Source organism: Symphalangus syndactylus, chromosome 12 (genome assembly GCF_028878055.3).
Source record: "Symphalangus syndactylus isolate Jambi chromosome 12, NHGRI_mSymSyn1-v2.1_pri, whole genome shotgun sequence".
NCBI classification, from domain to species: Eukaryota; Metazoa; Chordata; class Mammalia; order Primates; family Hylobatidae; genus Symphalangus; species Symphalangus syndactylus.
Window position 1 is genome coordinate 92,959,364 of NC_072441.2, and position 16,823 is coordinate 92,976,186.

A 16,823-nucleotide genomic window follows, 5' to 3' on the forward strand; every position below is an offset into this window, starting at 1 on the left:
GGGATCTTACATATATGATCTAGTTCAAGCCTCTCATTGTCTATTAAACCTTTAATTAAGAGTTCTTTACATGTAGGCTAAGCCCCCATTTGTCACATCACACATAGATGGGTTACATTATCGTTGGAACAGTTATTCTTACAGGGAGCAACGTAGTTCTTGCAAACACGTATTACCCTGTGTTATAGATACTTAGCAGGGGCTGAAGGGAGATGTAGGGAAAGGCTGCAGCCTTCCTTATCATTATTTTAAGATAGGAGAGATACCAATTAGAAAGTCCACTGAAGAGGATATTTAGGCCTGAGCATCTTCTAAGAACAAATGCAATAATGGCCAATGGAATGGAATAGCTTCCATATTCCTTTAGGTGGACTTTAAATTCTCTCAATAACAATTCATATTAAATGTCATTCCCTTTGTCAGGAGACTGAGTTCTTTAGTTCTGACCACCAAACCTTATTGTTCACAAGTGTTAGAATTATGTCATCCTAGAGCTGGAAGAACCCACTCTGAAGACTACCCCCTCATTTTGTAAAGGGTATTAGAACCCAAGAAAGGGGATGGACTTGACCAGTGAGTCTGAACGAGGACTGGAGCTAGGATATTCTGCCTTCTAGCTCAGTGCTTTTGCATCTTTTTGATGACTATATTGTGATTTAGTTCTATGATGAAGCGCTCAAAATAAATCCCTTAACTGTCCATCCCACTGTTTATTCATCTGTAAAATGAAGATTGTCATTTCCCCATTGATTTTTTTTTTTTTAAAGTTCCTCAAGAGCTGGGACTGTGCCATCCATCTCAGTATTTCCCAAGGCATCTAACTCATAAAGTGCTCTACACACAGAGCTGCTCAATAAATGTTCACTATTGAATAGTTGAATGAATGAATAAATATGACTTTTAATTGGGCTTTGCAAGTGATGACTCTTTCATTAAATGATTTTCTTCTCAGTTGTGTGCACATTCTCAGCCATTCATTTCTTAAATATCTTTTAGGAGAAACAGTGAAAAATGATGATGATGTCCTTGGTAGTATATGGAAGACCTTTCAGTACTGCAGAGGTCTGATTATAATCACGGAGTTTTGTTACTGTCATTTGTTTTCTTTGTAGTTGGTTGTTCATGAAGACCTGGGAAGGCCTAGTGATCTTGAAGGTCAGTTGATTTTGAGGTTCTCAGTAGCAGGAGTTGGTGTATTCTTAGCTGCCCAAGAACCCTCCCCAGCATATTGCTGTGGCATTCTTGTCATTTGTCCTGAAGAAAGCAAGAGACAGGACCATGCTGGGGGACCTTATCTATCTAACTCCTGTTGTAGTCTAGTGCTTGGAATAATACCTGGATCATAATAGGTACTTGACAAATAGTTGTTAAATGGATAAGTAATTGCTGAAGGTCTGTCTACTTTTGCTTGACTAGCTCATGCCTTCAAAGTCTGTAACTGGACTGGATGACTGTTCTCTTCTAAAATATATGATTTTGTGAATTATTTGAGTCTATTTCTCTGACTCAGAAATCTAAGCTGTGATAAACTCTTCCTCTCATAGCATAAATCCTACCAGTTCCTTAAAAATCTGTATCTTTGGGTCTATAACTTGCACTGCCAGGACCATTTGTATTCCACGCCTCCTCTCATGCCTACACTAACAGATGATGGCTTACAAAGGCCTATTGCCCACTTGTACTTCTCAAAGCAGCCATTCAGAGAGGTCAGAATTTAAAGCAGAGATTATTTTAGTGGGGAGGTGGTAGGAGGGTTAACAAAATTGCTGTTTTATTGGATCTAACTTGCTTTTCAGAAGCACGTGACTGGCATATTTGGGTCATTAAATATAAAGACATTCTGCTTATGAATTATGCCAGCAAGATGTTTTCAGAACATACAAAAACAATGTGTGTGGTGACTGCCAAGTAGTGTTTTTATGTGTATGTCTGTACACACCACCCACTGATCTATGCAAGGCAGTGGTGCTTTGCACTAAATGCCGCATCGTTCCTTCTGGGATCTCAGAACCTTTCATAAACAGTCACTTAAGACTCTGGTGAGTTAAATAAATAATAAGATCCTTACCCCCTTGAAAAGAATATGTAGCCTACATATTGAAAAATTAGGCAATTTAGCCCAAGGCAGAATGAGCAGAGAAAGCATGACCTGGTGAGCCAGACCTAAGTGCCAGCAGCAAGAATTTTGATCTGTAAACATTCTAATGATGGCAGATGGCAGTGCGGCCTTGAGAGGGGCTTTCAGTCAATCTGCAGGCTTTTATTCTGTACCTGATAGGTCTCTGGTACTGATACTGAGTTAGAAGCTGTGAAAGGCCAAGTGTGGTGGCTCACGCCTGTAATGCCAACACTTTGGGAGGCCGAGGCAGGAGGATCGCTTGAGCCTAGTTTGAGACCAGCTGGGCAACGTGGGAAATGTCATCTCTGCACACACACACACACACACACACGCAGAAATACATGAAGAGAAGAAAAAAAAGGAATCTATTAAAGAAAAAAAAAAGCCAAAACATGCATAGTATCTTTCTTACAAGACCTAAAAAGCATTCTTTCAATTTGTTGAGCACATCCTGGGTGCCAGACAGTTCAACATGGAACATAATTAAAACGTTAAATACTGGAATACAGACAATATGCAGTTTTGGAGACAGAGAGCAGTTAAGTTTCAGGGTGGTCGTGGTGGGGAGTTGATAGTTAAGAGAAAGGAGTTGAGGCTATGAACTGAAAAATGGGTACGGTTGAAGTCAGCAGCAGGACATTATATTTGAGAAGAACAAAATACACGAATGCAGAATGGTCAGAAAGAGGACGGCATTTTTGTAGCCATTTTCTCTGCATTTCAGTTTTTGTACGGGTAAAATAAAGGAAGCGATATTGGTTAGTAGTGTGTCGCCACCGGAAGGATAGCTGAGGGTGACTAATATGTTCATAGCTGCCAGGATGAGAGGCTCTGTGTTTCACATGGCATTGGCATTAAGGTTCTTGGGTTTTATGGGGTCCTGTTTAAGAATATGACATTGGAGGTGTTTCTTTGGAGACTTTTATTTGCCTGTGGTGTGTTGTGATCAGAACCACTCTTTGGGAAGAGAAAGGCTCTTCTTGGCCACAGGATGGGTACAGATTAGCAAATGCAACCGTATTGGGAAGGAACCCTTGGGTGTTCCGGTGGCCCTTCCCCTCCCAGACTGAGCTCTGTCTAGGATTGTCAGGCAGGTGTTCAAATAAATAATGCAGCTAAAAATACTTCCAGCAGCAGCTGGGACTTCTGTAGCTCTGAGATGGTGGGAGTATGCATCTCAGCTACTTGAGCAGGTGTGCAGTGGCTCCAGAAACTTAGAACAAACACACTCCCGACACATCCTCAACATGGACCAAGACCTCATTTCCAATGGAGAAATGAAACAAAGCATTTATTTCATCTAGTCTTACCTGGAAACAGGTGTGCCTTGGCTGAAGGCATCAGAGGTAGAGCTCAAAAACAAGTTAATAGTCATTGTCTAGGGGAAGATGGTGGTTTCAGAGCAGTAAGTGGAATTAATATTACCTGCTCCCTGTCCAGGACTTGTTCTTCACTAAGAAGTAGTACCTAGCATAACTTCAACGAGAAGATAATCTATAATAACATAATAATGACAACTGTTAATATACTAGCAATCTTTTATTAAGCATGTACTGTATCAGACACCATATTTGTTTATTTAATTCTCAAAAAGAATATCAGGGCAAATGGCATTATCCCCATTTGCGTAGATTCAGAAACTGAGGTTCAAAGTAAGTAAGTACCTTGCCCAAGGGGACACATGCTTTTTAAGTCACAGAGTTGGAAGTCAGATCCAAGTCTGATTCCTAAACTGTGGATAAAGTTGTGTTTCCATTTGGACTTACCACGAATATGGCATGTTTTACCTTCTTTTTTGACTCTAAATTTGCCATATACATTAATGTGTAATAAAAACTTGCATTGTCGGCATTGCAGCATATTCAAGGTAATTTTGGAGAATCTAGGTGTTTTGGGCAAAAGAATTTGTCATACACAACCTCCACAAAGATAGCCATTCCTGGGGTGAAAATCTTCTGCCAATTGAAGCTTCCAGTTGTACCACATTTAGGAACTTTGAGGACATAACTCTGAGTGGTCAGGGTGGGGTGACCTTCACTAATGGGCACTGTTCCCATAGGACTAACTCTGGTACACGTAGGCCCATGAGGAATACCTGACAACCAGGAGTATTTAAGATTTGGGTGACAAATGGAGTGTTCATAATGGTTCTGTGGAATCACTGTGCTTCTTGTTATCACATGAGTTTTCACCTGGCAATGGCATAGAAGCACATGGGCGGCCAAACTCTGAAGTGCCTAGGCTTTGAGGATGAGCCCATCCCACCTCTACCACTTCGTAAAATCAGAGCCAATGACAGAGGTTGCCTGACTGATGGTTGCCGGAGACTCAGAATGCTTTTGACTCTTTGACTTTATGTGAATATGGTGGAGATATTGAAAGACTCTTATCTTTGTGGTAGGAATTAGTTTTGAAAAAGAGGTCTGTTTCAGAATTTTAGATTTCAAAATGTAAAAATGTTGTGACTTGCAAGTAAGGCATAATTTTGGTCTCTTAAAACTGAAATTGTTTTCCTATTTTTCTAGTTTTCATAGTAAATCCCCCTCCTCCAAGGTGAATCACACTCAGCTTTACTGAGTAAGGAGGGGCTCACCCTCAGGATCTGGCCAAATGACAACTTTTGGTTGATTAAAAAAAAAAGTGTTTCAGAATTCTACTCAGCCTTGCTCACAGGCAATGACCCCGTCAGATCTGATAAACTGAACAAGCTAGGGGCTACCAGGAGCTGCAAAAGAGACCTACACAGAAATGCCAGTCTGTGAGAGAGAACAAATGGTTAGGGTGGTGTCCCAGGAGCAAGCAACTCAATGATGAGCCATTTTTCTATCACTCTTATTCAGGTTTAAATCTGGAGTAGGGTTAGGAGAAATTCTTCTGTTTGTGTTTCATTCTGTTAGAGGTAGGGTTAGAAAGCTCATGGTCTGATGTGTAGAGTCAATTGTGGAATGTGAACCATGATTCTAAATATAATGAAGTTCTATGACAAATATACAGCCAGAACCTGGACATCAGGAAGTGGTAGCCATTTTTACTTGTCCTGAGTAAAAGCTTTAGGCTATTAATTGGCATTGTAAATATTGTCTCTACAGGAAATCAGGGAGTAGGTATATGGCATATTATAATTACCTGGGGACCTTTTTAATATTTGTGCATGCCCTGAATCAGAATTTTTGGATATGGGGAGGCACAGGCATTTGTATTTTTGGAAAGCTCTCCAGGTGATGCTAAGCCATGTCCCAGTGAATTGAGACCTGTTGTTTTAGATTACTATTAGTAATGTTGTTTTTGTCTTATCCAATGAATATACCCACATTGGCACACTCTTTCTGTCATCGAATTTGGAGGTGTCTGGGCACTGGAAAGCACATGGGGGGTATGTGTGTGTCTAAAGTGTGCGTGTGTATACATGCATTCATTTGTTTTCTGAGGCACACAGTCTGCTGCTGGCCCTGTGACAGGTGATCAGAGCAATGTGGACATGGCAAGCCTGGGCAAACTCATTCTCCCCATTTCACCCTGCCTGCAAACAGAGTTAACATCCTCAAGGTAAAGCTCTGAAATCCCATGCTGACCTTTTCGTGAAGCATTATAATCAAGTTGAACATTTCCAGTTTTACCACAAATGCTTGCCCGTGGGAAAATACTTCCCTACATTTTATGACAATTGATTCTGATTTTGAGGAACTAATTTGTATTGAATTCAAAATGTCCAGCCTCACATGGAAACTGGAAAGTCCCCATGTCCAGACAGGTCTAAAACTGTGTTTTTATTGTAAAGACAGGGGAAACAATGAAAGATTGTGTTTTTTGTTTCAGAAAATCCTTCTTTCATTGTTCTGCATACTTTTTTTATTTTATTTTTTTTAACAGTCCTGTGGGTTTAATGACCACAGGCAATTTTGTGGATATCTGGGGCTCATGGGAAACTTCACCCTGTCTGGATTCTAAGCTCTTAGATGCCAGAGCCTACTGGATCTTTTACTGTATGTGAAGTCATCCGTAGTGCCAAGGATCCTGATGTGAACATGCTGACCCCTTTGAGAGATTCTTGGAAGTATGACTGACATTTTCTACTGTGCAATGAAAGTCAGCATTTCCCTTGCCACATTATAGTTCTGGCCACAAAGGAGACAATGCCCCTAGAACTCTCTGATGTATCCAAGAACCCTGGAGGCTTCTGACTTCATTTGGAAGAAGTCGTGGAAACAAAAGCTGCTACTTCTCAGGCTAACATCTGCTGACATAAACAGAAGCCCCTCAAGGATACCTTCTGCCAGTGACCAAACCGGGGGCTCAAGTGAAGAAATATTATCATTAGACCTAGAGTACTCTGCCTCCAGGTCTAGCTAATGTCTTATTCAGTATAAATAGCAGTGGCGTTTGGGCAGGGAGGTGATGAGATGCCTATTAAGGTAACAGAGGTGTCTAATGGAACATTGCTTGTTTAGCCTTATGACCTCTGTCCAAGGGAGGTGCTTCCTCTGTACTGGAACTGTGGTTGACTTAGGGTTTCTGTGGTTTCCTTCCTGAAGTATATTTACAGTGACTGCGCCTTCATTGCAACAAATTTTAGGTTCATCCCCTTGAGCAGGGAGAAGGAGCCTCTCTTCAGAAGCATGTCAGGATATCTTTGGTAGGCATCATATTCTGTTTACTTGAACTAGTGAGAAGATGGCCGAGCAAGCAAGGGCAAGTGTAGGTGCCTATAAAGGTTTCTTCTAATCCTGCGAGTCTGTAAGCATTCTAGGGTTCATCAGAAACTGTCTACTCCCACTTCTGGAATTTGCCTCTTGGCATCATCATGCAGGGGGCTTTTTCTAGTCGTGCTTTGTGGTGGAAAGGTCAGCTGAGCACGGAGGAACAGAGGACTCACTGCTTTTCTCCCCCTTGGGCCCTTGAGCAGGCATTTGACTGCTGCATACGAACCTGGGAGCCGTGGGATCTTAAGGCTTTCTAGTTGATTCTCAGTGTGGCCAGAATTCTTTTTAGGGCACTGCTGCAAATCTTGGTAACACTCCATCTGTAAAATTGGGTGGCAGTGTAGTGTGTGTGTGTGTGTGTGTGTGTGTGTGTGTGTGTGTGTGTTTTCTTATATAGGACTGGAAGAGAATGGAGGGAGAAGGATAATGACTTAAAAGCGAAAACAGTTGAGTTCTTTGAGCTTCAGTGCTCTGTCCTGAGAGTGCAGTTATTTTCCACTGCAGTAATGCTTTCAAAAACATTTATCTAGCTTCTCTCACTTTCTCATTTGCTGTCATTGGTGTGAAAAATCGAGTTACCAGAAGGTTCACCCATGTTCCACAGGTATGAATACTGAACGTTTTATTTAGTGTCTCATTAACAGCTGGCCTGTGGCTCCCCCTTTCTTGGCTTGACTCTGCCTTGTCCAGGGAAATGGGGAATCACGCTTACGGATTAGCAGGGGTGCCTATTTTCACTTACAGTGCTTCATTCCTGTGTTCATGTTACCATTTCCCTTTACAAAATATGAATGAGTATCTTTTTGTGACAGGCTATATTCTAGGCACTGAGGATCCAACAGTGGACAGAACACACAAAGTTCTTACCTTCATGGAGCTTCCATTTTAGTGAAAGAACTAGAAAATAAATATGACATGATATAAAATGATACACTATCCTATATACTACTAACATCTTTTAAACCCAGTTTTATATCTTACCCCCTGACCGACTCTTCAGGTCCTGGCTCCTGGGCAAATGGTCCCCTGTCTGTCTATGCCTGGCTGTCACTGATTATAGATACCTTCAGGGCCTAAGCTCATGCTCTATAACCATTTTCTGTTATAGAATCTTCTTGCTGCTCACCGAAGCCTTAATCTTTTATGCTGCGATCAATGGGTGGGCGTCTTTCCCATTCGGATCCTCATTTTTTAATCCCTGCTGCCTCCCTCAATGTCATCCGGTTCCATTTTTCTTTATAGACTTTCAGGTCTACTGTACCTGCTGATTACTTAGTGGGGAGTGCTGGACATCTCCCTTAATTAATTCCATCGATTTGAAATCCCACAAGGTTTGGGGTCTTTAGATTTCTGAGGCAGCTAAATGGAATGTCTAAATTCCAACCTTTTCCTTCTACAAATTGTTTTGCCACAATGTTACTGGGAGAAAGTGCTGTGGTTTTATTTATTTGAAGAAGTATATTAATCCACAGAAGACTCTGCATGCTTAACTGGGCTTTTTGTATACAAAATGGAAGAAAAAAAGATGTTTGGATCTCTCTCCCTCTCCTCCTGTCTCTTCCCCTCTTCTTCCACTGACCATCAAGATTCTGTTCCTCATTCTCTTCTTTGTTTTGGTCATTTTCCTTCTTTGTCACTTACTTTCATGATGCTTGTCCAACTAAGACCGTGCCTTAGCAACCAGTGATTTCTTGAACCCTTTGAAGAAGGGTATGAACTTCACAAAGGGTGCAGAAGCACTGCCCAAGACTCCTTTTTGAAGAGCAACTGCCCAGGGTGATTTCCAAGAGGATTCTTCCAAACCTTATAGCCGTGATCTTGTTGAGTTATACATATATGATTTTCTAGTACTCCCTGTTAACAGTAAGCATGGAATTTCTGGGGGAGAGTCATCAGATGTATCTTAGGATCACATGATTTGCAGAAATGGTGAACTTTCTACACAGAGGTTCAGAAATCAGCTTGGAAAGGAGCTTTAGAGATTAGGAGCTCAATGCCCTCGTTTTATAAATGCGAGGATGGTGTAAGGGAACTTGTACCGATTGAGCACCTATCATGTACCAGATTGTACATGTACCTGGATTGGGCATTATGCATCTATGACCCCCAAATAGTGAAGTATTGTATTCGACGTATTGGACACTCCTACTAAAACCCAATCCCTTTCCGGGCACCAGACTACTGCTTCTTAAACCAAGAAGCCAAAGAGAGGGAAGAGAGGCTCAGTACAAAGAAGTTTCTTGGGCTGACTCTTTAGAGGCTTATGCTCCACTCTACCTGCTAAGCTGTCAGTAGTTGTGAACCCTTCCCAGAAGCTGGCAGTCTCGCAGACACTGGGAGGTGGCCAGACTGGATGTGCTTGGAGCATTGGCAGTCATCAGAGAATTAATGTTGGATGAGCAGGGGTGGCGGGCGTATGAAAGGGGTTGCAGGGAGAGATAGATAGATGAATGTACAAACCCTCAGTCATGCCATCTGACCATCTGAGGTTGTGTGCATGGTGGAAGGCCAAGAAACACATTCTGAGAAGGGGGCGTGGACTTGTCTAAAAGGACATTTTCCTTTCTGCCTAGGCCAGCCAGGCAGCAGAGCCCTGCACTGCCTGCGACTGAGGAAGACTCTGTTGCTATGCGCCGGAAGCTTAATTTTATTATTGCTCTCCCCTATTTAATGTCTGTCTCTCAGGCAGCTGGTGATGTTTTAATGAAGCTGGAATTGTATAGTCTGTAGCGCTGGATAATCATAAGCTGCCGAGTCAGAATCAAATTAATAATTCATGAAATTAAAGTGTATAATTAATTTGAACTGTGCAGATGAGAAGAAGGGCCAGAGCCCACAGCCTGGAAGGAGCTGAAGTGTGGGGAGTGTTTACTGAACTCAGCTTCTATTTCCAAATAGTATAAATCTGCATGTGGGTTAGGTGTAGTCTGTGGGTCTACCTGAACACATATGCTTACCAGAAACAAGGTTCTTTCAACTAAAACCTGGAATGACTTTCTTAGAAGTTCAAAAGCATTTTAATTGGTTTTGATTTACCCTTCCCTGGCCCCAGAAGAAGGTTGTTTGAACGGAAAATATGATACTGGGTTACAAGTCTTTGTTGCATGGAGGTCCTGCAGAAAGTGCCATCAGAACCTTTGCTTCTGCAGTTCAAAAGGTCATAAGTCAAATGCAAACATTCAGGAACTCTACTGAGCTTCCAGGCCCATGGATTTCTCACCCGTAAGTGCTCTTTGTTTTTCTCCCTCTCTCATATACCTATGTCATACAAACAGAAAATACAAATGACTTATCTAGCCAGGCTTCCCTGGGCCACTCTTGGTTTCCCTCGGCCACGTTGGAAGAAGATGAATTGTCTTGTGCCACATATAAAAATACACTAACACTAACAATAGCTGATGAGGTAAAAGAAAATCACAAAAAAACTTATAATGGTTTAAGAAAGTTTGTAAGTTTGTGTTGGGCCACATTCAAAGCTGGTCTGGGCCGCATGTGGCTCATGGGCCACAGTTGGACAAGCTTGTATCTAGACAATGTTAATGATATGTTTCATGTCTAATATCTTATTTTTCTTCACAGATGCCCATTGCAGTAGCTGCAGATTTTTTTTTTTTTTTTTTTTAGTGCCCATTATACTAGCAACAAAATGAGGGGAAAGCAACTCAAGTGCCTCATTCAAATGGGGAATGGTCTGCAATTTCTAAACCACTCTTCCTTTCTTGTATTCCTCTTTCAGGCAAATATGCAGCGTTCATCTTTGTTGCCTCTCCAGGTGTGAGAGGCAGTGTAACATCCAGGCTGTTTACATAACTTGCGGGGTGTTTTACAATGTACTCTGCAGACAATTGCTGGGATCCCTTTATTGTCTTTTTAAAGATGACTATACAGGTGGGTCCTTTTTCAGTTTTTGAATGATGAATGCTGTGGTATCATAGGAAACAGAGGAATCTCTGGGTTAGCTTATCATTAGAAAATCCTTTCTCGTGTTTAAGCTCCTAAGCCGGCAGCTTACAGCCCCCGCCCCCTTCCTGCATCCAGTAGACTTGCAAGGAATGAGAAGGCAAAACCGGCGTCTGTGATTGTCCATTCTTCTTTGTCAGGCCTTTCAGAGTTCCTGTTCTAGAGGGACAAATGACTGGAGGCCATGATACAGACTAATGATGCATAAGTCCCCAAAGGTTTGGATTGAATTGAGGCTCAGCTGACTTCACATTTTTAGGTCTTCAGTATGTTTATTTGTCCCTCACATAGCGGCTTGATCTGTCTGCCTGTATGTTCACATAGTTAACCAGAAACACTAGGAGGAAGTTGTACCAGTGAGATACCTCCTTAGGATTCAAGGGCCTCCCGTGTAACCCTTTTCTGCACATCAGCTCTCTTTGCTCCTCTCTTGATCTGCGTGCTTCCCCTAACTTGCTTCTGCTTGCATGGCCTCAACGGCTTCCTTACAAGTTTCAGCCACTGGTGGTTTGCCAAACTGGCTGATTACCTATAAACACACAACATGGTTCTGTTTTGCTCCTAGCAATCCTTAAACCATTGCATGTCTAACATTCTCAGACTAATTCACAAATCAGAAACATCTGATGCCCAACCCATAGTAAATGCATTTCAGGGCAAAAATTATGCTCCTATAATATGTCTGGCTTCCTATCTTCAAGGCACTTTGCTTACATGACTGAATCCTCACTGTGAGGTGTAGCTATCCATCATTTTTGAGCAAGAAAGCCAAGATGGATAAATAAGTAACTTGCCCAAGACAACTAGAGTGGTTGGCACCATGATGGGATTGGTTGTCTTATTTTTCAGTTGGTACATGGAGTCTTCGATGACCCCAGGATTTGGAAATGAAATTTAACCACGTTAGAGCTTCTGGAATATTCTTCTCTTGTGTTCAACTGAAAGTTTCTGGCTGCCCTGGGTGAATTAGATGTTATCTTACTGGAAAAGTATTATACCACATGGTTTCTTCTATAACCATTTTAACCTTAAAAGCTTAATCTGTTTTTAACAAAATTAAAAATAATTTGTAACTATAGTGGAATGATCAGAGTTTGTGCCCAGTGTTTACCTGTGAGCATTTCCTTTTTGCATACAAACGTTTTGGTCAACCCACGGTTGCCTCCTCCAGGAACAGAATCTTTTGATTCAAACACATTGATTAAAATTTACAGAGACTGTGGTCTTTCCTGCCATGAGTTTAGTGTAGAGAAAATGGGGCAGGATGAGAATGATGATTCCTAAGTCTACTTGTACATTACCTGAATAGCTAGACAATGACCCTGCTGGCCCAGTTATTTTAGCCATGCAAACAGTGATTAGCTAAGATTGCCACATGATCAGTTTACTCAATTATGTGGCATTCAGCCATAAATATGGCTGGAACCAATGAATTAACCAAAACAACCTGGTCACATCTGGGATATAAATAGATTCATGCTAAAGCCACATCAGGGAATTTTATAAAATTGTAAGCATAGCCACTTACCACATTGAATTAGCACTACGCTTGACATCTATTGAGTATAAAATAGAGGTCTACGGAGTATAAAATGGTCTTTAGAAAGTCTTTTGGGAAGATAAGTATTTCCTATAACCTATAATGACAAAATAATGTTTTACTAGTAAAAGCAGCTCTGTACCTCACACTGTGAAAAAATTTTACAGTTCTTCAAAAAAGAGTTCTCCAAGCACATCTAGGGGATCTAGAGGCCCGTCTGGAACATTGTGGTTCCAGAGGCACATCTAGGCGAAATGGCATTGTCTGAATCCCTTCATGTAGAGGCAGAATCAGGGCTCAGCTTTTGTCTTAGTGCTGTTTTTACCCCCAAGAGATTCACTTATGCTTCCATAATGCGGGAAGAAACCTTCGCTCTGGTTTTCTGTGTTCCCTCAGCTACTATTTTTGATCACTTCATTTTGGTTAGATGCTTGAGCAGTGCAATATGGTGTTATGGTTTTGCTGGAGCTCAACACCAAGCTTTGTCTTTATTAAGTTACACACCCCTAGGGATGAAGATTTTGACCCTTTAGCATCTCCTGAATGAGTTATTGCACTCACCCCTTGGCATGCTCATAATGAACATGTAATGAAATTCAGTAATTAACTTACTTAATTTATGTATTCATTTAATGTGTGCCCTTAATATCTGCCTTATGATCTAAGAAAATCTCTACAATTCTGTTGTTTTTGATTGTAAGATTCTAGAAGACAGGGATTATGCCTAAGTAGTTTTGTTTACCATTCACTGTGTCACGTTAATAAAACTAAATCAGGTTATAATTCAGAGGAATGCAATTCTTACACAGGAGATTTTAACAGTCTGTAAGTACTAACATAGTTTAGAAAGTTCTGTAATGTGCAGCAGAGTGCTATAGTTCTTTGGGGTATGTCTTCTCTTGCCTCATCCACTTGCCAGGTAGCAGTGGCTTTTTATTCTTAAGTCTTAGAGATGCATTTAGAGTTACATACAGACATATGGTGGAAAGGGGTCTTGAGTTGATTTGGGGCAAAAGGCAACCGTCCCCATGCACTAGAGATGAATCATGCCCACCTCCCTTTGTCATGGGAAGTGGCGGCCTCTGCCACATCTGATATGAGGCTCTTCGCCGTTGTTGGCTGCTGGAAATTTGGATACAGGTAAATGGTATATAAGGCTTCTTCTTGCTTGTGCACCAGAAGTCTTTGTCCCAGCCTCCAGGTTAGCAGTCAGTACTCCCCTCTCCCAACCTGTAGGAAGTACTTGTGAAAAGTTATCTATCCCTGGTCTGAGTGGGAGGGTCTTAACCTCATTGATGTTTTAGTGTGACTTGTCTACATTTGTGTGCTCCCTTCGTCATCTGCTGAGGATATGAGAAAAGAAACAAATGAACAAAAAGTGGAGATAGGTCCTTCCTATTCATTCTTCATTTGGTATGGTTATAGTTAAGAGAGGTGAGCCACGCTGGGCGTGGTGGCTCATGCCTGTAATCCTATCACTTTGGGAGGCCAGAGTGGGAGAATTGCTTGAGTCCAGGAGTTCAAGCCCAGCCTAGGCCACATAGTAGACCCTGTCTTAATTAAAAAATCAGCCAGCCTTGGTGATATGTGCCTGTAGTTCCAGCTAGTCTGGAGGCTGAGGTGGAAGGATTGCTTGAGGCTGGGAAGCCGAGGCTGCAATGAGCCATGATTGCGCCACTACACTCCAGCCTGGGTGACAGAGCGAGATCTTGTCTTGAAAAAAAAAAAAAAGAGAGAGAGAAAGAGAAATAGATTGGTGAACCATTTTAGGCCTTGCTTCTTGGAGAAGTGAGCAAGAAGCCCACAAGTGTCGAAAAGGTTCTGCACAAATGTGCTCCCATTTCCTGTGCATACCAATAATTTGCTTGTTTTCCAAAAGGATAGAAGTAATTCATAATTTTCAGAAATTATTTATCATCATTATAACATTTCCCCACAGGCATCAGATAGCCCATTATTCAGAATTACAATGTATTTTGATTTAGATAAGGCCAGAATAATGAAATTGGAAGAAATGCAGAAAATATGGGCATTAATGTTAACTAAACATACTTCATTCAACAGAAGGAGGGAAGCTCTCTCAGCCAAAGAATTATTTCCCCAAAAATGCATATATATAAATTTTTTTATTCAGGGCCTCTGGTTTTTAACTTTATAACACTGGTTGAGTAATTTTTAACTGCAGGATGCATCTCTTTCCCGATATTCTCCCCACCCACCGCAACATATTTCAGTTTAAATGGCCTGTTATTTTTCTTCATAGAGCTGTGTCTCTGCATGGGTGAGAACTACAAAACCAGTCAGGAGGAATTTGATACGCCAAGTGGGTCTGCTCATTATAACTTCTAGGAAACCACAAGATAATTGTAGGGTTACTGCTGTTAGGCTCCTCAGCATTGTGTTAGGCGTTTATACTCTTCTCTGTTCAACTTGCAATAGCCACTTCTCTTTTCAGTACATTTTATAGGACATCTGAATAAAGGCGGTTGACAAGCATTTTCAAGCAGAATTTTCAAGGCAGCATCCAGGAATACTTGGTAACTAACCTCAGAGATTTAAAAAAGTAAAAAATAAAAATAAGTGGTTGAATTCTTACAGTGAGTAGGAAATTAATCTTAGACTGCCTGTATCAAATTGAGCCTCTTTATTGATAAAAAGTGAGTTTTCCCTAAATGATAACCTATTGATAGATCTGCTCACTATGAAATGGACAGATTCTGCCTACTGAATTACCTTCTATTTATCCTTGTGCTTCTTTTTTTCCTTCCTTTTTCTTCTTATCTTTACCATCCAAAAACATTTTTTAAGAATTTATTTATGCAAATTAACACATACTTTTAATATGGATATCAAGATTTCAAAGATATTGTGTAAATATATATATACACATAATATAGACATATACATATATGTAACTAATAGGAAGCACTTATTTGGCATTTACTACAGGTATATGCTTGGTTCTACTCTCAACGTGTTTCAGGCAATTTATTTAACCTTTTGGAAGAAGTAGATGTGGTAGGTATAATTATTATCTCTCTTTTACAGTTAAGAACCTGAGTCCTAGAGAGGTAAGGCAACTTGCTGAAGGTCACACAGCTTATAAGTGGCATATTTAATCAACCTAGGCAGGCAGTCTGACTCAAAAGGCTGTGCTTTTGATCAGTACACTGTACTGCTTCTCAGTATAAGTATAAGAAGCAAAAGACAGATAATAAAAATCATTATAACAATAATTAATATAATAAGTAAACGTTACTGAATATTTCCTATGCATCAGTCACTGTGACAAGCATTGTATATTCGTTGTCTCATTTAATCTTCCCAATAATTTGATGATGTTGATACCACTTTATCCCACTTCAAATATTAAGAAACAGACTTAGTTTCTAAACCTGCCCCAGTGTTATATAGCTGGTAAACAGCAGAGCCATTTATTGTTGGGGTAAACCCTGGAGGGCTTTAGGACATCTGAAGTCCACCATAAATCACTGTGAGGGTAGCAGAAGGCAATGGAAGTTAGGGATGGCAGGTGGATCAGCTGGTTAGAGCATGGAGTTAGTGAATCCACTTCTTGTCAAGTAATTCTGCCCTATTCCAAGAATACAGCCATCAACAGTTAGTCCCAGAGTTGGTGGCATTGTTGGGGAAAGAGATTGCAATAGACTGGTGCAGATCAGTTACCTGAAGCTCATGCCTTATCTGTGGCCTGGTGATGCTGCTGTGTGCCCAGAAGCCAGTCATATGGATGTCCTGACCTGTCCAGCACACACCTCAGGAGTAGGAGATGTGGGTCTTTGGAATGCTTTATGTGTGATGAGGATGAAACAGTTAAGTGCTACTTTCTCATCCTCAGCCTTATGACATTAGTTAGTTGTATAAGATTTTGCAGGGAGGTATTCCCTCCTCTACCCTTTTGTCGCAGGATCCTCTCATTCCTCTGAAAAGGTTCAATACTCCAGTCCCTACCCTCAAAGAAAGACTTTACTAAGCAAAAGTATCTATGGCTCTCTCTGTTCTCCTTGCTTTAGCTAGCACAGCTAAACTGGGATCTCACCAGTCTGACAGGCGACCTCCAAGATTCACAACCCAGGAAAAGTACTGCTTTGCATAAGTTTAATCAAGACCAGAGCAGAGACAGGACACAAAGTCAAAAGAACTCAATCAGTTCTGTCCCCTTGGTGCTAAAGAAGCAATTAGAATAATTATTCTTTTGCAGTATTTTGCCTTATTTTTTCTCTTTTTAAGATTTGCCATCACCCATCTCTAGATGGTGGCATTTTGGGTAGTTTTTATTTTTATCACTGTATTTTACTGCATGTTTACATTTTCTTTCATGTGCATGTGTTTCATTGTTTAATGTGCAAAAACGTAATACATAGAGGGGTAGCGTTCATCAGAATAAGGTCAGAAAAATGGAGGACTCCAGTGTTTTTTTGCCATTGCTTTCTCTGTTTATGTGTGTGTGTGTATGGGCGCACTCGCGTGCATGCATGTGTATGCG

At 41.0% G+C, this 16,823-nt stretch overlaps 1 protein-coding gene across 10 annotated transcripts in view; it reads left to right on the top strand.

The window, feature by feature from the left end:
• The window catches only part of PBX1 (PBX homeobox 1), a 328,066-nt gene that overhangs the window by 155,062 nt on the left and 156,181 nt on the right, over positions 1 to 16,823 (top strand). Inside the window, exon 1 of one of the 10 annotated variants that reach the window (XM_063625020.1) lies at positions 10,548 to 10,707. The exons of the other annotated variants lie outside the window; for them this stretch is intronic. The gene's annotated coding sequence lies outside the window, so the exon portion shown is untranslated. Of the gene's footprint in view, positions 1 to 10,547; positions 10,708 to 16,823 lie in introns of those variants that run through there. 10 annotated transcript variants of the gene reach the window in all.